The sequence below is a fragment of the Pongo pygmaeus genome, chromosome 5, assembly GCF_028885625.2.
Source record: "Pongo pygmaeus isolate AG05252 chromosome 5, NHGRI_mPonPyg2-v2.0_pri, whole genome shotgun sequence".
NCBI lineage: Eukaryota > Metazoa > Chordata > Mammalia > Primates > Hominidae > Pongo > Pongo pygmaeus.
The window spans coordinates 94,878,868-94,902,529 of NC_072378.2; the positions used below are offsets into that span (position 1 = coordinate 94,878,868).

The 23,662-nt window shown below is 36.7% G+C and overlaps 1 long non-coding RNA gene across 1 annotated transcript in view; it reads right to left on the reverse strand.

The window, feature by feature from the left end:
• The window catches only part of LOC134739742 (uncharacterized), a 259,799-nt gene that overhangs the window by 123,949 nt on the left and 112,188 nt on the right, over positions 1-23,662 (reverse strand). The window contains exons 2-3 of the long non-coding RNA XR_010126751.1: positions 22,690-22,713; positions 10,415-10,513 (exon numbers count right to left, since the gene is read on the reverse strand). This is a non-coding gene — a long non-coding RNA (uncharacterized LOC134739742). The remainder of the gene's footprint in view (positions 1-10,414; positions 10,514-22,689; positions 22,714-23,662) is intronic.

The following is a 23,662-nucleotide window of genomic DNA, read 5'->3' on the forward strand; positions in this document are numbered from 1 at the left end:
TGTGTCATCTATTCAATCTATCCATTATTTAATTCATGTTTCTGCTTAGGGTGGGAAAGTATTTAATGTATGGGATGGCATCACCTAATGTTAATGATAGCTATTTCAGGACGATTGTGATAATGATGGCCAAGTTCTTTCAAGTTAGAGAATTGATTAGAATGTGACTCAGATTCTAATGCTTTTAATTCTGTGTAATGACAAGGAATACTCACATGCACACGTTTCATGGTTACTTATTTTTGAAGCTTCCCTCCATCTCTGCAGTGAGCAGGCTCAAGGAAGTAGGAATGATGCCCATAGCCAGAAGACATGTTCCATAGTCTCACACAGGCATTGGAATTGGCCAGTGCTACTGAACGCCACATATAATGGTTAATCTTAATGTGTCAACTAGACTGGGCTAAAGTATGCCGGATAACTGCTAAAACATTATTTTTGGATGTGCCCGTGATTAAAGAGATTAGCATGTAAATCAGTAGTCTGAGGAAAGATCACCTTGACCAAAGTGGGTGGGCATCATTCAATCCTTTGAGGGCCTGAATAAAACAAAAAGGCAGAGAAAGGACAAATCTGCTCCTTCTGTTTGAGCTGAGACATCCATCTTCTGCTTTTGGAAATAAGTGCTCTTGGTTCTCTGGCCTTCATGTCTGGAATGAAACTATACCACCGGATGTTTTGGATTGCCAGATTACAGAAAGTAGATCGGTGAACTGCCTAGCCTGCATATTTATGTGAACCAATCACTAATAATAAACTTCTTTCTGCACATCTCTATATGTCCTATTAATTCTGTTTCTCTGGGGAACCCTGGGTAATACAGGACAGAAGTAGGATCTCATATTGGTTACCTAAAGATCCCACAGTGCTATTCAACGTATGAGAGTTCATTACACATGTAAATTTCCCCCCACCACTCCCCAGGGCCCAGGTTATTTACTTTCTACATCATTCCACTTTATTATAACCAACTAAATACTTGTGCTCAAAGTTCAAAGCAACATCTACATAATTTTAAATAAATTGTTTATAACTTTAGTTCTAGAGAATCGAGACTATTGGAAGAAAGTCTGAGAAATGAACTGGCCTGGAAATGTTAATCCAGCATATCATTTGGCACCATCCTTCAACTATATGGTGAATTTTCTTTGATGTTTTCTGCATTTGTTACAATGAGTACATATGAATTTTGAATAAAAAGGAAATTCTTTAAAAATAAACACCCAAATAAATATACAATTAGGACTTCTGGCAAAACCTAAAAAGCAAAGCAGCAAAAACACCACTCAGTAAATACTATTCCTCAACATATTTACTCTGACTCTGATCCATCTTCATATCTAATATAGTTAACAGTAATAAAAGTGAAGGAACAAGTTAAATGATATCTTGAGGACACAGACACATCTAGAAGGTGAGACGCTTATAGATCTATCTGGTCTCTTCGAAATTTTGTAGAAAATAAAAATAACAAGACTGTACTAGGTTGAAAGAGACATATGAGACACACCAAGAAAAATACACATAGTTCTTAATTAGATCCTATTTTTAGCAAATTTAACTGTAAGATATATTTTGGGAACAATTTGAGAAATTAGGAGAAGGACTAGGAGTAATAAATGATATTAGGGAAATTTTTATTTTATTGTATTACTTGTAATTTATGTCTATTTATTTATCTGAGACAGGGTCTAACTCTGTCACCCAGGCTGGAGTACAGTGCCACAATCTCAGTTCACTGCAGCCTCAACCACCCAGACTCAAGCAATCCCTCCTCAGCCTCCCAAGTAGCTGGGAGTATAGGAATACGTTATCACAGCCAGCTAATTTTTATATGTTTTGTAAGGATGGGTTTCACCACGGCCAAAGCTGGTCTCAAACACCTGGCCTCAAGTGAGTCACCCACCTCGGTCTCCAAACCTGCTGGAAACACAGGTCTGAGCCACCAAGCCCAGCCAAGAAGTTTTTAAATAATTTGTAGAAAACAGGATTGTGGTTACATAGGTAAATAACTGCGTGTTTGAAGATGCATATTGAAAAATTTAGAGGTAAAATTTATGTCTGTTTTAATTTAAATTAATTCAGCAAAAAAGTGAGCAAATATGGAAAACAGTAACATTTGAGGATTTTTTTTTCCTTTTTTTTAAGACAGAGTCTCATTCTGTCACCCAGCCTGGAGTGTAGTGGCGCGATCTCGGCTCACTCAACCTCCGCCTCCCGGGTTCAAGTGGTTCTTCTACCTCAGCCTCCCGAGTAGCTTGGATTACAGGCGCCCGCCACCCCACCGGGCTAATTTTTGTATTTTTAATAGAGACGGCATTTCACCATATTGGCTAGGCTGGTCTCAAACTCCTGACCTTGTGATCTGCCTGCCTTGGCCTCTCAAAGTGCTGGGATTACAGGTGTGAGCCACTGTGCCCAGCCTACCTTTGAGGGTTCTTTATGTTGTTCTTGATATTTCTGTTTATTTTTTAAAATATGAATACAACCAGGAAAAACAATATAGATATGGGACAAGATATTTATGGCACATACTGCAAGAGTATCCCCTCGAGTCTACGGTAGACATTATTGCCCAATTATGTCAGTCTTTCCCAGTGACTCAAGACATGGCTCCTGGTTGCTTCTCAACCAAGCACTTCTAATAGATTAAAGTCAGCATTCAGGTTAAAACTAAACTATTTTCTATTCTTGTGATAAAGGAAAGTTTAGTGTCATGGGTAGACATTGATCCATTGTTTGTTATGTGAAAAGTGTACACAAAATGAAACCCCAGGTATATGGTAAAATTTTTGTTTAAAAATGTGTTTATATAAATATAAGAAACAAAAGGGTATCTGACACAATGCTAATAATGCTTATTACCTGGAAGTAGAATTTCAGAGATAGTTATGATAGTTACTATACTATCATAACTATGAGTAGGGGTGCAGCTTGGAACTTCAGCTCTTAAATTTTCTTCAATTTGTTACTGCTTTCTGAAGTTTCTAAAACAAATTTATATTCCTTTTATAAGCAAAAATATTGTTATGTTTAAATCATTTTGTAAGTATTACTGCAATGGGAAAAATGTTTATTTCGACAGACGAATTGATAAATGGTGTCAATTAGATTTTTTCTAATTTTATGTAACAAATACTTATTTTAGAATTGTTTTAAATTTATAAAAAATTTGCAAGATAGTACAAAATGTCCTTAATATGCCAAACCCAGTTTACTGTATTTTAACATATTATGTAATACAATTCGGTAAGCAGTAAATATAAATCATCTCATATAATCATTTGTCAAACTGAAATGAAAGTAGATATTACCTCCATTTTATTTGTATCATATATATATATATATATATATACACACACACATATATGGAACTGAGTCATACAGAGGTATATTTTCTCAAGACCACATAACAAGCTGCATACCTATTCAAATCCAGGGTTCTATGTGATTAAAATATATAATTTGTATCCCAACACAATAATGCCTCTTAAGATATTAGATGCTCTTCTAAAAAGAGAAATCTCTAATATTTGTGTTACGGTGTCTAGACGTTAATTCTTATGGAAAAAGTAAAAAAAAAAATTAGAAAATCAGAGGTTATATGATCTTTCAGCAGGCTCAGCCTAGTTACTGTATATTAAACATTTTTATTATTTGTTTTTTGTTGCTAAGTGAACTACCTTGCCTTATTTATCTTCATTCACTTAAATCTTTCTGGTATAAACCTATTTTCAAGATTATATTAGTGATGTTTTTTATTCTGTAGAATAAATAACAGCATATATATAGTATCATCAATAAAAGAGTCTACTATTTATGTTGTCAGTAAAGCCAAGTATAAAGTATTATTTAAATGTCTATTTTATACTCAAATAAGTAAATAGTACAATTCCTTTCTCTCTATTATTGAAAAATACAAGTCAGCTTTTAGTAAAGAAAATATGAAAGTATAAAAAAGAAAAGCAAATTAGCATTAATGCCATTTTTGAAGTGGCATTTAAATAACTGATGTGTCAGGGTAAAAGCCTGAGTTAAAAATATTAGTAGAGCATATAATATTTCACAAATCCTCAGCAGAGCTTCAGAGTTTTCTTTTTGGTAGCCAACACATATAAGATAAATAGGTTGAGGCATAAAGAAACACCAGATAAAACTGTTAAAGATGTCAATCATTTTTGCAAAACATTTACTGGGGATATCAACATACACAAAACATCCAAATTTCTCTAAATCGCCAATTTGCAGTAGACAAATACATCTGTGATTAAAAAAAAAATACCTTCTCAATTTGTTTTACAAACCTGAAAATCACCTCAACAAACTACAGTGAAAATGTTAGCATTGAGCATCTCTTTAAAATGTAATAAAAATTAGGCTCGGAAAGGTTATTTAACTTGATTGATGCCACACAGGAGGTTGAGTTCTTATTTATATTCTCTATGCCAAGTAATAATAAATATAAAGAAAAGTTAATATGGAAAAAAAGCTTCACTTCTCGTAGCATTTCAATTCACACAGTCAGTTGACAATGGTGATTAGCATTTGAATAGATAGAAGGCAGTAGAATCTTTGGTCTTCATTAATATCACAGGTCAGTAGATTTAGAAATAAAAGATGAGCTTGGATTTTCCTTTACAAAACCAGTGAAATGAAAGTCAAAAAAAAAAAAAACTAGAAATACTTTTTAACTTTCACTTATTTTTCACAAGGCATGTATTTTATTCCCTTAAGGACAAGGCCTTTGCCAGCCTCTTCCTGATACTGCGGGCCACAGAATTCGGTAAACTACTAAAAAAATGAACATTTCATCCTTGGTTGAATATTGTTATTGCTCTGTAGTCACATTGTGCACTGGATATAGATATAATTTATCTATTTTTCCATTAAACAAAATCATAACTGGCAAGTAGAGGTATGGAATTGTCTTCTGTAGTGTTGCTCTCTTTATAAGATGTGATGTCCTCATTCTAGCTGTGCTAGCTTTTTGCAGCAGCAGTTTTTGTTTGTAAAATGAAACAGCACCACCTTGTATCCTGAAGTAAAGCTACAGCTTCTTTAAAATATCTAACATTCAGATGTTTACATATTTCAAATATATGTAGTAAGCGTCATATTATGAAGTAGATAAAATTTAATTACAGGCCTGCTCTGTGCTAGATTCACCTGTGTAATTACTAAACCGCTAAACCGATACCACTGTATTTATGCCCCCAAAATACATACTTTTAGCTATAAATTTACCCCGATACAACCAAATGCAGAAAAATATGTTAAATTGTGTAATAGCTATCAAATGGCAAATTGTCTGTCATAGCTCACAAAAATGATAATTCGATTAAATGTTGAGATCTCCCCAACTATGTTATTTTATGACTCCATCAGACCATATGTACATACAAAATGAAACATATGTCCTAATTTATAAGGTAGGTAGATGTTTTAGATAGTTATTAAGTTCATGGAAGTACATAAACAAATGCTTTGCTATCATATAAATATATACATATAAACTAATTCACCTAATTAAAATTATTAGAGATTTCCCAGTAGAAATCTGTGGCATTTCTTTAGTATCTTTTAAATAAATTTAACCACAAAAATAATACTTAACAAATATATGCATAGATGTTGAAACTCTTAACCAGGATTATGAAATGGTGTTCACTGATTTCCTTATACTGCTGAAATCTAAGTTAATACTTATGTTTATAACTCAGCAAAATTGTGAAGCACAGCATAGCACTACATTAATATATTCAAATGTTTCTTTAAAAGTTCATGTGTATTATATATCATATTTTTGAAAGATTTTCTTATGTCTAAATTATGGCATATTTCAAACAAATATAATTCACAACTCATCAGAACAATAAAGAAGATAAAATGTATTTGCACAAAATCTAAACTTTCTAAAAGTTATTATATGAGTTTTTGATTGCCAGAGTAATGTTTGTATTATGATTTCTAGATCAATTGTTTCAAGATATATTTGAATTCTCGGCCAGAAATACAACATTTAAGGTCAAATAACATATCTTATTTTTCTCCTTGCCAACACAGTATTATTCTCACAGATACACAATTGCCAAGTAGGGTTACAGACCTTATATTTTGCATTTTAAGATTTGATTTTATGCCATAAAATCAAAGCATATTATAGGAATACTTAAGCGCAGCCAGGTGTCTGGAATTTCACTTCCCATATCTTTGATTGCTTTATAATCTAATCTTCTATAAGGAAAGTTCACTTATAACATTCTTCTTTGCATTACAAGTGTCTGTTTGCAAGTCTCTTCTGGAAGGTATCAGAAGGCTTGCATCGCATCTGGCTTATTGTTTTAATACAAGTGCCTACAGTAGTGACTGGTACATAAGAGGTGCTCAATAAATATGTTTCTATAAATACATTTTCTCCTATAACTGACAGAGTGAGGAGTATGTGGTGTAAAAAAGTTCACAAAGCTGAAGTTCCAAGCTTCACTCCTACTCATGGTTATGAAAGTATGATATACTTAGTGAAAAGGGAAAAAAGGAATGTATCTGTCCTTATAGTTCCAAGTAGCAGACAGGTAACCCACTTGCATTTTGATCCTTCCATTATTTATTTTATCAATCTTAAGGATGGTATGCATGCTGCTTATTTTTATCAGAATTTTAAAAATGGGGCTTGGGTTGTGGAAATTTCTACTTTCTGTAGCCTGTGGAGTAACTGTAATCTACTAAGAGGTACAAATATTTTGTCAAACCCAAGCATAATTTTAATTACTATTGCTCTTGTCTTAATCTTCTGAGTTAGTTTAACTTAACACCTACTTTACCAAAAAGGGGCTCAATAAATACTTTTAAATTAATAAATCAATCTTATTTGATGTAAAATACATATTAAAATAGAACATATGTATATGTAGGCATTTAAACAAAGGTTGGAAATAAGAATATTATGTAATTAAAATATTCTCCATACAAGAAAATTTTGCAAGGTTTTTCTGTCATTTGCAAGTACAAAATTATTAACAATAACAAGTAGAGAATCCATCTAGGTTTTTATTTCATCTATAGAGGAATTTTAAAAAATATGTCTGGGAACTGGGAAAATTATTTTAGGGTAGTAAGTGACTATTGATTCTATCAAAACTTCAAATTTCCAGAATATTCATTCTCCTATAAAGCTTGACAATTGTTCAGTTTCTATCCACTGTGATTCTTATATTAACCTGATTTTGAGCTCTACTGCCTTGATGCATTGGTAGAAAAAGTCAACCCCTATATTCTGTAACTATTTCAAAGTCTTCCGGAAGTTGAAAAATGAGATGGGGTAAAATATTAAATTATAACAAATTCATTTAATCACTTCATTAAAGTATGAAACTAAAATTAGATAATATATTCAATAAATATGATTCAAAGTTGAACATATGGTATATTCAGGGAATAATATTTTAAAATATTCCAAACTTATGATTTCTAGGAAATGAAGAAAGAAAAATTGGAGAATATTTAGGGAATGGGTTTGATTCAAAATTAAAGCTATATTAATGTGAACATTATTAGACTCTAAATAGAGGACAGAACATGCTTGCTGATGACCTTATAGTTATTAACTGTGAATTAAACTGAATTGCTTCAGATCAGATGCTGGGGAAGAGAGGATGGGAAAGAATTTAGTAGCTAATTTCATTATTACTCACAATAGGGAACGAATAGACCATAATCAAAAAAAGGAGGATTAAGAGTGCTAGGAAAGGTACTTAGTATGAAGGTAACCACAAGAACAAAAATTAATGAGACTACCTAAATACCAAAAAAGTTAAAAAGAGCCGGGCACAGTGGCTTATGCCTGTAATCCCATCACTTTGGGAGGTTGAGGTGGGTGGATCACTTGAGGTCAGGAGTTTGAAACCAGCTTGGCCAACATGGTGAAACCCCGTCTCTACTAAAAATACAAAAAGTATCTGGGCTTGGTGGCAGGCACCTGTAATCCCAGCAACTCGGGAGGCTGAGGCAGTAGAATTGCCCAGAGGCAGAGGTTGCAGTGAGCCAAGATCACGCCACTGCACTCCAGCCTGGGCGACAGAGTGAAATTCCATCTCAAAAAAAAAAAAAAAATTAAAAGAAAGATCTGTCTATATTAAGAACAGAAAGATTAATACACAATTGAAGAATAATGTAAACATTAAAGGGGATGTGGAACTATTACCCCTAAGAGGAGAGAAGAAACAGGGTAGAGAAACTAGCTCAGAAACAAGACTTCCTTGCCTATGCCTTGTTTTGGAGATGTGCCTCTGGAAACTGATCAACATTTTTCCATGTACTTTTGCAACGCAACTACATTCCTTCAAAGAAATTTACAAAAATAAGCAATAAACAAATGAACCTAACTGTGTTTTCAGTTGGTGGTATAAAGAAGTGAAATATTAAAAGTTACTTTAAGGCATAGTAATCCCCCAGAGGGATATGTGTTAAGGACAAAACTATTACCTTGATTGTGGTAATGGTATCGTGAGTGTTTGCCTATGATTGTGCACACCAAATATGTGCAGTTCTTTGTGTGTTAATTATACCTCAATAAGGCTGTTTTAAAATCTACAAAAGAAAATTCAAACATTTAAGCACTCATGTTTTTGTTTTAGTGTTTTGTTTTAGTCTCACTCTGTTGCCCAGGCTGGCATGCAGTGGCACGATCATGGATCATGGCTCATTGCAGCCTCTACTTCCCAGGTTTAAGTGATCCTCCTACCTCAGCCTCCCAAGTAGCTGGGAATGCAAGCACGCAGCACCATGTCAGCTATTTTTTTTTTTTTTGGTAGAGATGGGGTCTCGCTATGTTGCCCAGGCTAGTCTCAAACTCCTGGTCTCAAGCGATCCTCCCACCTCAGCCTCCCAAAATACTGGGATTACAGGCATGGGCCACTGTGCCAGGCCTAGTGTTGGTATTTTAATACTGATATACTTACATGTGTAATGTGGGATAAAAGCAAATGAGTAATTATTTTTTATTTGAAGTCCTACAATCTCAGTGTTACTGAGAACTGGAATTCTTAGCATAGACATAACAGAAAAATAATTAATAGGAAGGAGTTTAAAATAAAAACCCTGGAGGTCTTGAATTTGAATTCAATGTAGTGGTATAAATTAATGAGATATTTTAATAAAAATATATTTAAGAAAACATCTTCCTCAAAATAAGCATATTTCTTATCTATTTCAATGAAAAAACAGCAGCAATGACCAACCATTTACAATGAATCTAGATTTGACCATAAAACATGTGTATCTTTCTATAGATATTCTCTCCATTTCTCTCTCTGTCTCTCACACACACACACACACACAAACACACACATACATTCTCACTGGAAGGAACCAGGGCTTCTTGGAGAAAAGACTGTAGCAGGAGAACTTCAAGATGAAATGGACAATATTTTCATATCAGAGAGCAAGGAATCTTTCAAAGATATTTTGAATGCTGTATTGAAACTACTCAGAAATGATCCTGAAAAAGGTTTCACTTGGATTTAGAAATTTCGAGGATTAACTGCAATAGATTGAAACATACCAAACATCTAACATGAGTTTGTAATGAGACTAAAAAACAAAACAAAATAAAACAAAAAAGGAACTCCATCCACCGATTGTTTACCATTGAAATTTTTCATTATTTATTTTGAAATTATTAAAATAAAAAAAGAAAGAATCAATCATTTATCCCACCTTATACTAATCACTCCACTGGGTAACCAAATACTATCTGACTAGATGAAGAAATTATCTCTTAATAGAAATATTTCACCTAATATATGAAGAAACAATGATTGAATGAAAATACTCCTTTTGTGTATGAAGTAGTAAAATAAACCCTATGAATTCTGAAAGGAAAAGATCAAGGTCAGTTTCCTCCATGAAGGTTAAACTTTTGTGTGCATCTAACTCTACCACTCATTTTTAATGTAATTGCTAAATTCTAAAAATCCATATTTTATCATTTAGAAATATATTGTTCAAAATTACAACACTCATTTTTTCTCATTGTTTCATAAATCATTTGAAGAAGACACTTGGGATGATTATGCAGATATTGAGCTTCTTATTTGAGAATACAAAGATGCATGAAAGACAATCTAGAGTATCATCGAATTCACCAAGTACTGACTATTGCTATTCAATCTAAAATTTTTACAAAATTTGAAGTTCTAAGAACTAAACACTTAGATTTTCGAGTGAAATCTCTCTCTCTTTCCCTATTTGAATTTCTTGTTATTTCACAAGATGAAATGGAAAGTCAATGTTTGACTCCCTAGATTATTTAAATTTTTGAAAACTGAAAAAAATATATTCTGAGTATAATTACAAATGAATTTTAAGTAGACATTATCTCTAGAAAAAAGGTTCATGCAGGCAGTGTGGTACCTACCTACAGTTCCAGCTACTTGGGAGGCTGAGGCAGGATGATGGGGAGAGTCCCTTGAGCCTAGGAGCTAGAGGCCAGCCTGAGCAACATAGCAACAGCAGTCTATAAAAACAAAACAAAACAAAAAGATACAAAATAAGAGTGAAGGGCAAGAGAGGCATCACATTAGCAGAGATTAAATGCAATTCTAATTTCCACAGAGCTGAAAACGCATTTCAGAATAAACCTTCCTCATTATGACTAAGTGTGCTAATAAAGCATAGAAAATAGTGAATACCACAATAGGAATAAATACACCAAGAAAATATTTTCCCAAAAATATTTATTTGTAGATAGAAAATACCTCCTTTACGAATTTTTTAATAAATTTCCTGATTTCTAAAATATTCCCTACATCTAAACTTTCTCGATGGTGTTTATTATATACTATAAATAATTATTTATTGATCATATTTTTCTCCTTGACTAGAATAAAATGTTATTGAATACAATAAAATCTTAGTATCTTGTACAATGTTTATATCTTGCACAAGACAAATCTATAGAGAATAAAGAAATATTGAATAAATAAATTATGAATAAATTGCTTATGTCCTGTTATGTTGAGAAAATCACGTAGATATAGAAACTCTAGATTTTAGTAAAGATTTTGACACTATTATTCATAATATTCTCTCAAAAAGATAAAATATTTCCCCTCAAACTTTACAATTCATCCAGGGGTTTTGTTAAAATGCAGATTTTGAATCAGAAGGCTTGAGATGGGGCATCAGATTCCACCTTTGTAATTGATCCTTACAAGCAAGATTTAAGGAAAGCATTTTCATGTTTATTTTTTCTACTATCAGGATCTTCTCATGCAGTTTTATAATTCTGGCCTCTTGGAACTTGGGACATCATACAATTCAATGATTAAAACTCAGCCTTAAATGTCAGGCAGACTTAGGTTAACCTTGAAACTCTAAATTTGGTGGACAAGTTACTTAACTTCTCTAAGTTACTGTGTCTGAAAAATGCAGACAATGAAAATTTCCAGCTACACAATATGTGTGAGGCATAAATGAGCAAAATATACTGTATGTAAAATATTTAGGGTGGTGGTAGTAATAGTAGTACTATTATTATTAAATGATTAATAATAGTAGCAGGAGTCACGATGCTGGTAGAGATGCGGGAGATGGTTGTGATATTGATTACTGTGATGTAAAGAACGTAAAACAAGCTTATTTTGCCAAATCTTGGGACGCTTTATTGACTTCATGATACTTGCCAGTATCTGTGAACATTCTACTCAATGTCTCAGTCCAGGTCAGATAAAATTATTTTATAATATTTGATATATAGGTTGGCAGCTGTCTCATATTCACCAATACCTTTCAAAATTCTCTCTCCTTTAATTTTCTGTCTTGCAGTCACAGAAACAATCATGACTACTTAATAAAATGTTAATGGGGCATTTGGACTTTTACTGAAATTTCCCTTAAGAAAAGCTAAACAGACCAACTCTGAAGATGTATAAAATGTAAAAATGTGATGGAAGTAGTTTTCTTCAGAATTCTTTAGTTAAATTTGAAGCAAAAGAGAAAAATCATAACAATTAGAAAATTCCCCAATGGCAGGTAAAATATGTTATTACATTTTACTGCCAAATATCAAGTATATAGAGTGTATATAAAATAGCAAATACCAGGCATTTGCCTTGGATAGATGTGACTCAAGGATCAACCTGTGATAACAAAGACCTTTTTTTGAACGTTCAAACAGGAAGGGGGCTGTTGAGATAACCTAAATATCTGGGAATTTATATTTTTATATCAACAACTCTATCAAAAGCCTGGCTATGACAATGGAGGAGGAAAATACTTCATTATTAGTGGGCAAGACATTTGATTGTGAATAAATCTCAAAACACAAGATAAAGGACTCTTAGTAGACCATGTAACTTTTCTAATTTTTGCTAAAAATAGTGACATCATGTTGCCAATGCATAACCCAATCTGTAATGATAGAGAAAATATATATATTTTTTGCCTAAGTATTAAAATCAATAAAATTACAGTGAAATTTGAAAAAGGCATATCATGGAGCTCTCCAACCACTCCTGTAACTAATGGACATAGCTCTTTAGTAGGTAACATTTTTCTCTCTTAGCCCCATTTCTGACTATCAGAGGATAAACTGCAGAAACCCAAAAAGGAAAGAACAGGAAAGATCATGAAAGATACTACACTTTTTCTTTACTCTTTTTTTTTTTTTTTTTTTTTTGAGACAAAGTCTCACTCTGTCACCCAGGCTGGAGTTCAGTGACATAATCTCAGCTCACTGCAACCTCCACCCCGCCGGGTTCAAGTGACTCTCCTGCTTCAGCCTCCTGAGTAAGTGGGATTACAGGCACCTGCCACTGTGCCTGGCTAATTTTTGTATTTTTAGTAAACATGGGGTTTCACCACCTTGGCCAGGCTGGTCTCGAACTCCTGAACTCGTGATCTACCCACCTCATCTTCCCAAAGTGGTGGAATTACAGGTGCCCACCACCATGTCCGGTTGATACTACACTTTTAAATTACACAGAATGTGCCCAATGTTCTTCTGAAACATGAAGATAAATGTATGTCATTAATAGGCTCATATAAGTGGTTAACACCTTTAATGTGTCTTCCTAATTTCACATTTTCAGGATAGCTAGGCTTCCAATTTTTGCAAAACATCTGAACTTTCTTAGTGAGAGGCTTGTTTTAATAACAGAAAGCTAACAAAAATTCTTCAAATAGCTGCCTCCCACCAGACCTCTTGTTACCTACAAAAAATGTAAAACCTTACAGGTACCCACTTGGCCTTTTCTGACACAGAAAATCAAGTTTAGTAATTTCAGCTTGAAAACATAGAAAGGTTAAAATATAAAGCCCAGAAAATTCCTTGGGACATTTAACTTCAGTTTAGGACTTAAATATACGGCTTCAGGGATCCTTGTAAGAAAAGGCAGAATGGCTTAGTGGACCAAAGTATGTGAATTGGAATCAGATTCCTGTGAAAGCCAACCTTGAACTTTCCACCTTGCAAAATCCTTTTAATCATTCTGTCCTTAGAATCTTCAGTTACTAAATAGGGTGCACTACCTTACACAGGAGCCAGGATGAAAATTTATAACTTATAAAACTGAAGTCACAGTGTCATTAAGCAGATACTGACTCTATTACAACATATTCTGGGCTTAGATTGAGAAATGAGAGGAATTGGATTCAACATTTTTTAGTATATGATGTATTCATTCCAGTGCATAAACTGAATCAACCAACTACACCTTCATACACGAAGTAAAACTGCATATTGCCAGTTAGTCATCTTGATAAAAATTGAAAATAAATGTCCTTGCAAATTTTAATATTCTCATTCAAAATGTTCTCCTCTAAAATCAGAATCAGTTCCCATTGCTTTCATTTTCACATTTGTAGCATTATTTTGTAAATGGATAACTCCAAGCAATTTATAATAAGGTTACATTAATTTACTACAATAAATTTAGAATTCTTAAATGTTACGTATTATTAGCTTTATATGATGCAACATATGGCATAGATGCATTATCATATGCTATTTTGTGATATTTAAAGAAGGAAGCAAAGTTTATTTCAGTTGTTCATCCATTCAATCTATTTATTGGTTCAACAAATAATAATTAAATGCAATAGTCTCACTTTAGCCATGGTTTCAGTTATTCAGAGTCAACTGTGTTCTGAAAGTAGGTGAATACAGTACAATAAGATATTTTGAGAGAGAGAGAGAGCAAGCAAGCATATTCATATAACTTTTATTACAATATATTGTTATAATTATAGTTTTATTATGTGTTTATTTCTTGCTGAACCTAATTTATAAATTAAACTTTATTGTATTTATGTATATATAAGATAAATCATAGTATATATATGGTATGGTACTATCCATAGTTTCAAGCACCTACTGGGGTCTTGAATATACGCCCTGCAGAAAAGGAGTCTAATATTTACTAGGCTCTATGACAAATGCTAGGTATACAATGCTAAAAAAAAAATACTCAAGCTATGTTCTTGTGAAACTTACACTTTAGTGGGAAAGACAAAACTAAAATAAATAAATGAATAAATATATAAATGCACAAATAAGAGCACAAATAAAAACAACTTGAAAAATCACCTATAGGAATTAAGCAACGTTTTGTAAGTTTAAATTAGAGAATTGGATCATGGGTCTTAGGCGCAAAATTTAAGCTGAGATCTGGCCTTTAATTAGAAGTCAGGCAGGTAAAGAACATTCCAGAGAGCTCCTAGCATGTGTGAATGCCTGGAATAGGCAGTCAGTTCGTAAGTTCAAGGAACTGCAAGAGGGACAATGTTACTGCAGAACTGAGTTAGGGAGAGAAGGTTTGGAAATAAAGTTAGGGTGGTATTCAAATCTGTATGCTACAGAAACCCAATTGAACAGCATGGAAGTTGGTTATTAATAAAGTGATAATATGACTAAATGTACAATTGGAAAGTATCATTTTGAAATTTGTGAATAATAGCTTATTTGAAGACAAGAATAAAACAACGAAACCAAAGAGAAGTCCAGAAAAAAAAATATAGTGTCTTGAGTTAGAGTGACGCCAGTAGAAATGCAAACAACCGTACCTAGTCAAGAAATGTTGGGTGCATAAAACTGTCAAAAATATGTAATAGATTAGATATTTTAAAATGAGATCAGGAAGTGAGAAGAATAATTCAAAAATACCTATTTTGAGTATCCGTATTATGAAGGTGACATTTACCTTGTGACATTCACTTTAATATTGAAACGGGAGACTTCCCTTGACCCCTTTGCAGGACTTGCAACAGGGGTAGCTCCTTTATTCAACCCCTTATGAGAAGGAACACACAAGTGGACAGGAGCAGGGACCAGAGTGAACGAACGCTGGAACCACCAGCCTCTTCTCTCCGGCAAAAGCAGGCATTTTGCGGGCCCCACAGTAGCATCCAAGCATATTACAATGCTCTTTTAGCTCTGCCATCCAGGAGGGGATACCTGTGACCCCTGGAGCCCCATAGAGCGTGTTACAATCTCAGTGGGCCTTTTGTCTCATCACGTGGGGTGGCTGCCCTTTGCCAATGAGGGCAAATGGCCAGCGTGATAGCCTTTTTGGGTTGCTGCATGTTGCATGTCCCAAATTCTTGTCTAATGCCCAAGATGAATGAGGTTGCACAGACTTGGAACATGGTGAATGCAGAGATTTTATTGAGTGAAGGAAGTGGTTCTTAGTGGGATGGGGAGCTGGAAAGGGGACTGAGTCGGAAGGTGGTCTTCCCCTGGAGTTTGGCTGTCCCAGGCCAAACTCCTCCCTAACCATACTTAGCCAAACTCCTCTCCAACCATAGTTTCTAATATCCAGCTGCTTCTTCTCCTCTAGATGTTGAGACACTTCTCTCTTCTGTGTGTGTATGTCCCCAGAGTCTGTGGTCTGGGGTTCTTATGGGCACAGGATACAGGGCATGGCAGGCTAAAAGGTGACATTCAGGTGGGAAAACAGGCATATGAAGTTCTCATTTAGGGTCGAAGCTTGAAGGTGGAACCCTCACCAGTGAACCCTCCCTTTTCTACCTAGTATTTCCCTGCCTCCTGTTTGTATCATTTCCCCCCTCTGAGGGGGAAATATGTTAGAATATGGACGATGACCAATCTTAGGGATTTCTTGCTGACAGGGGCATTGTTTTGGGGAAACAGAAGTCAGATTCCTCCCAGAGGTCTACCCAAGGGTCTCTGGCAAAAGGGAGCCACCATCCAAGGCTCTGGTTGCCTGACCATTTGGAGTTTGATGGCCTCTACGCAAGAGAGAGGAAAAAAATATATATGTTTTGTTTTGTTTTGAGATGGAGTCTCGCACTGTCTCCCAGGCTGGAGTGCAGTGGCACGATCTCGGCTCATTGCAACCTCCCCTTCCCAGGTTCAAGCAATTCTCCTACCTAAGCCTCCCGAGTAGCTAGGATTTCAGGCACCCACCACCATGCCCAGCTAATTTTTGTATTTTTAGTAGAGACGCGGTTTCGTCGTGTTGGCCAGGGTGGTCTCGAACTCCTGACCTCAGGTAATCCGCCCTTCTCAGCCTCCCAAAGTGCTGGGATTACAGGCATGAACCACCACGCCCAGCCAAAAAAAAAAACAAGTTTTATAAGATTAAGCATAGATAGGTTAAACATGTGTATTATACAGAGAAAGAATCTAGTGTCAATGATTGCAGAAATAAGAAGTAAAATATACTAACAACATTGTACCCTGAGTAGAAGAGAGATAACTGTTCTTTCCACATCTGTAGCAGTTAACAGGGTACCTTGGGAATTCTGGGGTTTGTGGGTTTGCATAGTGGCTATTAAAGCTTCTGCCTCTTTCTTGTATCTCCTTATTTCTATTGTAAAAGACCAAGGTGTCCACTTTCAGGAGGTCCTCTAAAGTACTACCTGGTTCCAGGGTCCATTTCTACAACTTCCTCCTTATAACAGAGACTCCCTGAGTAATAAATTTATCCTGTAGGATTAGTTGTCCCTCAAAGGAATCAGGAGATAGAGTGGTGTGCTTTACCAAGGCCTCTCTTAGCCTCTCCTAGAAGGCAGTGATATTTTCCTTAAATCTCTGGTCGATCTTGGATAGCTTGGTATAGTTGAGAGGCTTAGTTTTAATCCTATGCACACCTGAAAATGTCTCCTCTTCCATTCTCCCATCTCATCATCGGGATCCCATTTAGGGTCATCCACTGGTACTGCTTTTCTTCCAGTTGGATAAAGTTCAGTCTTTTTCCTGACACCATATTTGATACAAAGCTCATCCTCAAATCTCTCTGCCACTTGTAGGGAAGCCTGCTTTTCAGTGTTCATCAGGGTCTGATTAAAAAGTAACATATCTTTCCAAGAGATTTCAGATACTTGGGCTTAACTCTGGAAAGCATCTATATATCTGTCAGTATCATCTGAAAACTTGCCAAGATCCCCCTTAATTTGCTTTCAGTCCTGTAGAGAGAAGGAGACCTGGACATTACTGGGGCCAAATTTACCAGGCATCTCTTGGAGGGGTAAGACTGAGATTGGGGCTTGTCCAGGGTGAGCATTTCTAGGAGGTGCCAATCGACAGAGAGAAGCTGGATAGGGAAGATGAGCTTCTGCATCTGTACTCACCCTTAGGAGCAGGTAGAGAGGCAGCTGGCTCCCCTGCTGGGGGTGCCTCTGGGATTCGATTCTTTAGTCCCCCTGGGATTGCCCCTTGCAGCCTCTCCTGAGATGGCAAACAGAAGGCTTGGATCAATTCTACACTGTCAGTGAAGGTCTGGATTGCCCTGCAAGGTAAAGAAAGCCTGCAAATATGGGGCCTCAGACCATTTGTCTTCATGTTTACAGAAAAGGTCCAACTGCCAGATGGTATCAAAATGAATTGTTCCTTCCTGAAGCCAAGCCAATTCTTTATAATTTGGCCAAACCTTTGTGCAAAGGGCTACAAAGCTTTGTTCCTTTAGAGTCTGAGGATCAAAGTAGTCCCAGTGACTTCAGGCTGCACTCCAGAGGAGTATAAACTGGTGATGGTGGAGATCGCTGGTTGCTCATTCTGAAAGATGGGGAATAGGCGTCCCTCATTCTTTTCCTTCTTTCAGTGATAACCTGGGGTATGAGGGAGAGAGAAAGTGGGTGTCCCCTTTCTGTTCTGTCTTTTATCCCTGAGTCCCAGCCACCCTGGCAGATGCCACCCATGGGTGTCAATGTGGATTGCACCCATGAATCAGGGAGGGTCTAGAGAATAGGAATTATCCACACTCACCTATGCTTCCATCCCCCATACTGTTGACAACATTTGAATTCCCCTGGCCTCATCTATGCCGTGGAGAATGGCCCCTGCCATGAAGTGGGGGCTTAATTGGCAGGCATCAGTCTTGCCCATTTACACCATGCCTGTTGCCTGGCGTTGGGTCCCTCAGATCTGGTTTTCCTTTCTAGGGCTGCAACTTGAAGTTTAGAATTGAGTTTGGGACAAAAAGGTGTCTGGAGGGTGCATGAATTCATTTAGATTAAGTTCCAGATGGGCCCTGCCAAATTTGCAGTTATCAGCCAGAAGTGGGGCTCCTCCATGATTTTCCTTATTATAAGCAGAATGCTGAGGAAAAGAATTATCTCCCTTAGGGGAAAAAAAAAAAAAAAAAAAAAAAACTTAAAATACAAAAGGATGGGGGGATGGGGGAGAGCCTCTTGCTCTGTGCAAATGAGTTTCTTCAATTACTGTATTCCTTCCCTGGTTTAGACAAGTAAGGATCCTTCAACCATGGGAGAAAAGGCTCTGTGGTCACCGGTTCATGGCAGGAGGGGATGGCAAGCAGAAGATGCCACCCATCTTGCTGTGCAGGGCCTTGGCAGCAGCTGTGGTTCTCTCCCACCCCTCGAGGCCACTGGGTGTGGCTCATGCACGCTGTGGACATGCCCAAGTACCCAAGCCAGGAGGGGAGTGGGAAGTCGGGGGAGCTGCTGTGCATCACGTGCCTGCAGCTGTTGGGGCGGGGGTGGGAATGGCTCCTCTAAGAACAAAGGGAAACCACATTGTTCTGAACTGCACCTCTGATGGGTGGGCCAAACGTAGATTCTGCCTAGTATCATTGCCACAGTCTGTAGCAAAACCCTTTACATTATAAAGGAAGAGATAGGAGCCATTTCTAACTGTGAAACAAGGAAGGAAAGATACCTCAGGAAAATCTGGGCATCTTGGCTGATGACTTCAGTGCCCCCAGGACCTTGTCCTCACCCCACACAACAGCTAAACCTCCGTGAAGGGAAACAGAGCCAACATTTCTTTCACCCAAAAGAAAGAGAGAGGTGGCAGGGTCTTGGAAAAGAGACAGTTCTGCATCTGAATTCACCCTTGTGACAGATCTGGGCAAGTCCCCAGATGAAATAAGAGAATTCCTTGAACCCTTCGCAAGACTTGCAACAAAGGTGGCTCATTTACTCGTCCACCACTCTTTACCCTTTATGGGACAGAGCACATGAGCAGACAGGAGTGGGAACTGGAGTGAATAAACACTGGAACTGCTGGCCACTTCTCTCTGGTGAGAGCAGGACTTGTACAGGCCATGTGGCAGCATCCAAGTGTGTTACAATGCTCTTTTAGATCTGCCATCCAGGAGGGGGTGCCTGTGATCCCCAAAGCCCCAGAGGGCATGTTACCAGCTCAGTGAGCCTTTTGCCTCATCACATGGGGTGGCTGCCTTCCACCAGCAAGGGCAAAAGGCCAGTGTGACAGCCTTTTTGGCTTCCTGCACCCAGTGCATTCTGAATTCTTGTCCAGTGCCCAAGAGGAATGAGGTCACACAGACTTGAAAGATGTTGAATGGGGAGATTTTATTGAGTGGTGGAACTGGCTCCTAGTGGGATGGGGAGAGGTGGAAAGGGGATGGAGTGGGAAGGTGGTCTTCCTCTAGAGTTCAGCTGTCCCAGACCAAACTTCTCCCCAACCATCCCTGGCCAAACTCCTCCCTGACTGTAGTCTTCAATGTCCAGCTCCTTCTACTACTCTCAACATTCAGAGAGTTCTCTCTTCTGTGTGTGTGTCCCCTGAATCTGGGGCCTGAAGTTCCTATGGGCACAGGGTAGGGGGCATGGTGGGCCAAAAGGCAACAATAGGGTGGGAAAGTGGACATGTAAAATTTTCATTTCATGCAGCAGGTCAAGGCTTGAGGGTGCAACCCTCACCAGGGACCTCACCTTTTTTTACCTAGTATTTCCCTGCCTTCTGACCATAAAACAAAGCAAAAAGTAACCAGCAAAATCTGTCAAAAAAAAAAAAAAGCAATAATTTAGTTAAACTTTTGAGCTAGAAATCACTGAGAAGCATTTAGTGAATATGTCAAATGTTTTCGTGAATACATAAATTTGCAACTCATTAGCAGATTTATGGCTGAAGAGTAAATGCAGGGTCATTTAAATGCCTTAGTCATGAAGGACTGATGAGGGAGCAGGTTTCCTGTAACAATGTGAGTAGAAACCAGATTGAAGTAAATTTCAGAGTGAAAGGGAACAGAATAAGTGAAAATTATAATTCTAAATGGCTTTTTGGAAAAACTTACATGAATAAAAACAGAAAGGGTTTTTATATTTTAGATGTGATCTTTGTCAAAGAGTTTTTTTATTTGATTTATTTTATTTTTTAATAAGGGGGAATCCTAGGGCATATCTGAATGCTGTAATCATTCAGTTGGAAGAGAAAAATCTAAAGCACAGATGAGGAAAGTAAGTATCAAATGCAACAAGTTAAGAAAAAAGGGAACAAGATTTTGAACAGTGAGGTCTTCCTCACTAACTCCAGGGGCAAACAGAGCATCATATGGGAAAAGTCTTCTCAGATGCTAGACTATGTCTTTCTTTGTAATTAGGCATTTTAATTATTATTTTTAGAAGAGAGAGGGAGTGGTAATCTTTAATAAATAATCAAATCCAATTGTAAAATAATCTTTCTTTTAATTACTCTATTTCTGAAGAGCTATACAGAATAGCCATGGTAAACATTCCTGCTGCAGTTTTACAATTGTAACTGAGTAAAATTGCTCAGGGTGTATTTCACCAAATTGAACTTTTTGTGACATTAGATAGACTTGCATTCATTTATTTTTACTTTTCTAAATTATTTTATCTTCTGTTGCTCAAACCAGATGGAATAATAGGCAAATGAGCTGATCACAATGTCCGTGTGTAAAATCTTTTTGGGAGTATTAAGCATTTTAAACAGCATGGAGTTTATCCTGAGAAGAGAAAAATAGTTGCTTATTGTCATATCCAGGTTAGGACAAACTAGAGAAATTGCCCCATGGTGACCAGGTGTTTGGAGTGGAAGAGAAAGGAAGTAGGTGAAGAAAGGTGAGACAGTACACAATCACCTCAATAGGCAGACTACTTACTTCACAAAACTCCAGGGCTTGTGATTTGTCTTCAGCATTAGTGGTCTCCTTTTTACCCCAGCTATTTCACTAAGTTATGTGGAGCTAACCACAAAATGTGTGTCCTGAGGGTGTGGTAGGGCAGAGTGAGAGTAGATAAATGACTCAAAGCAATTCCTATGGGGCTGTGAACCTCTTTAAATATGGTCTGGTCACAAGTTCACCAAAATGGGTCAGGGTTCTGAAACCATGTGTTCCAATCTTGTTCCTCAATTTACCTTCTGATTATGGAGAAAGATAATTCTCAATTGAGCTATGCATTAGATTCATCCCTGATGTGATATATAGATTTGCCAGCATTCATCCTCACCTCTCTAGGAAATGGAATGAAAAGCTCTTGACTATATATGCCACTTTAAACTCCACTGGCGATTCTGAGGCAGAGCCAGTGTGCAGAGCACTGATATGAGGACTGAGGTAGGTAATGTCAGTTATTAAAGCCTGCTGGTGCAGAGGGTTTATGGAAAAGCCACTGTAACTACCTACTAATCTCCACCTTTTATATTAGCTTAAGTTATATTTTCAAGGGTATTTGTGTTTGGGACTGAACGGTAAGTTTTTCTGGCCACAGGTAGAAACCAGTGGTCTCGTGGCCTTGTGATTTAGAAAGCAGTAGGAGAAGTAAACATTGTTAAGAGAGGACAAAGGGGAATTTTGTTTTCGCAGAAAACTGCAAACCTTTCTGTAGAGTTAAGCTGTATACTACATATAAGCAATTAGTGAAAACAACATTGATATGACAACCTTGCAGAAATGATCGAGCCTCCCATGCTAAAAAACACTACAATATTCTGAAAATTTATAGGCAAATTATGTAGAGTTAAGGTGCACAGTCAAATACAGTCAATTAATGTTATCAGTGTAAATCAAGATTACAGTTTTCCATGCAAATAACAGTTAATAATAAGCATAAATAACAGCACAAGTGACTCAATTTAGCAAATCACACAGGCTGCTGTGCATGGTCAGTGTACTGAACTGTTGAAGGAAAAATGAGCCAATTTAGTACTGGCAGAAAGATTGCTCAAATGCTAATTCAATATTAAACAGACATCAAAATAGCTGATAGAACTGAAAGCAAACCACAGGCAAGGAAATTACAGACAAGTAGCAAACAAACACAAAAGTACTGGAAAGACAAGTTTTAGAAATTTGAAATTAATAGCCAAAGAAACCTCAACATCCCCTAAAAAATGTAGCTTGTTCAGTAGTGGTTGTGAGACAGAATGCTGCACAGAAAGTAGAGGTTACATGCTACAGTGATAGGTCACATTGACTATGTTTGGGCGCTGCCACCAAAACTTACCAGATAAATCACTTAGCCTTTTATCTGTAAAAGTTGAAAAAAAAATTAATGTTACCCCATAAAGTTGTCATGACAGCAATTCAAGTTTGTGCACTTAGCATGGAACGTCGTATATCATCAACACTAAATAGATGTTAGATATTTTTGAAATATGTAAAAATTAAACTCTCATGACTTGGCTGCGACAGTTAAAGTTGATAGCTCATCATGTTACCCAAGACATGTTTTGTTGTTCACATTTTTGCTTAAGGGAATAATTCCACTTTCAGTTGTAGAAAAGTCACTCTTATAACCAAACGTAGTGGAATTTATTTTTTATATTACCCCAGGAAGGCTAGAACTAAAGCACACAGCATACAGATATGTATGGAAGCCCACTTCTGAAACATACAGACCGACAGCCAGTGTCCTAACAGTGGCCTACAACATTTTTCATGATAGGGACCTGCTCACTATGCTCTAACTTAAGCTCCTCCTTCCTCACCCTTAACCCACATCTCCAGTCACATTGGCTTCTTTGGAACTCCACAAATATGCCAAGTAAGCTCCACCTTCAGAGATTTGAATACTCTGCCCCCTTTGCCTAGAACATCTTTCTCCATTATCACTGCTCTTTCTCCTCACTTCCTTCCGGTTTCTCCACAAATATCACTTTATCAGAAAAGTCTCCTTCTTAACGGCCCTATACATTTCTATATGATATAAATTTCAACATCCTTTCATCTATCCTACTTGATTGCTCTCCATGTCACTAACACATTAAAATTCAACTATTTGTTAATATTCCATTTAGTCCAGTAGAATATAAATAATCCTGTAAGCTTGGTTGTCTGTTTTTATCACTACTTTACGTAGAATCAAGAACAGAGCCCGCACAAATTAGGCACTCAATAAATATCTCTTGAATTTATAAAAATATGAAATGTGATCTGTCCTTGCAAGGTTTTTAGAAAAGTATCTGGCATATTGTCAG